Source organism: Schistocerca americana, unplaced genomic scaffold, assembly GCF_021461395.2.
Source record: "Schistocerca americana isolate TAMUIC-IGC-003095 unplaced genomic scaffold, iqSchAmer2.1 HiC_scaffold_1548, whole genome shotgun sequence".
Classification (NCBI taxonomy): Eukaryota; Metazoa; Arthropoda; class Insecta; order Orthoptera; family Acrididae; genus Schistocerca; species Schistocerca americana.
Window position 1 is genome coordinate 1,196 of NW_025725633.1, and position 1,305 is coordinate 2,500.

Below are 1,305 nucleotides of genomic sequence, written 5' to 3' on the forward strand. Positions count from 1 at the left end.
CATAGGTTAGGTTAAGGTACGACATAGGTTAGGTTAAGGTACGACATAGGTTAGGTTAAGGTACGACATAGGTTAGGTTAAGGTACGACATAGGTTAGGTTAAGGTACGACATAGGTTAGGTTAAGGTACGACATAGGTTAGGTTAAGGTACGACATAGGTTAGGTTAAGGTACGACATAGGTTAGGTTAAGGTACGACATAGGTTAGGTTAAGGTACGACATAGGTTAGGTTAAGGTACGACATAGGTTAGGTTAAGGTACGACATAGGTTAGGTTAAGGTACGACATAGGTTAGGTTAAGGTACGACATAGGTTAGGTTAAGGTACGACATAGGTTAGGTTAAGGTACGACATAGGTTAGGTTAAGGTACGACATAGGTTAGGTTAAGGTACGACATAGGTTAGGTTAAGGTACGACATAGGTTAGGTTAAGGTACGACATAGGTTAGGTTAAGGTACGACATAGGTTAGGTTAAGGTACGACATAGGTTAGGTTAAGGTACGACATAGGTTAGGTTAAGGTACGACATAGGTTAGGTTAAGGTACGACATAGGGTAGGTTAAGGTACGACATAGGTTAGGTTAAGGTACGACATAGGTTAGGTTACGGTACGACATAGGTTAGGTTACGGTACGACATAGGTTAGGTTACGGTACGACATAGGTTAGGTTACGGTACGACATAGGTTAGGTTACGGTACGACATAGGTTAGGTTACGGTACGACATAGGTTAGGTTACGGTACGACATAGGTTAGGTTACGGTACGACATAGGTTAGGTTACGGTACGACATAGGTTAGGTTACGGTACGACATAGGTTAGGTTACGGTACGACATAGGTTAGGTTACGGTACGACATAGGTTAGGTTACGGTACGACATAGGTTAGGTTACGGTACGACATAGGTTAGGTTACGGTACGACATAGGTTAGGTTACGGTACGATATAGGTTAGGTTACGGTACGATATAGGTTAGGTTAAGGTACACATTGTTGTAAGGAAAGGTTTAATGGGGGGCGGGGCGGGGCGGCCGGTTTGTTGATTGTGATTATAGTAAGTGGATGCCTGCGGCATCATCTGATTTGCCACGTCAGGATGCACCTTTGGCTCATGACAGGCGGCGCTCTCATTCCATGCTTGTGGCAGACCTGTGTCTTTCATTCCTGCCATTGTTTGTGTGCTGTGAGAGGAGGCAGTATTGTGATGTTGGGTGCACCCCTGTGTAGGACATGTGTGGGTGTTGGTGGCTTGGCTGAGCAATGGTGGTTGTCGGGTGGGTGGGATATTCTGTTTTCTGAGTGGA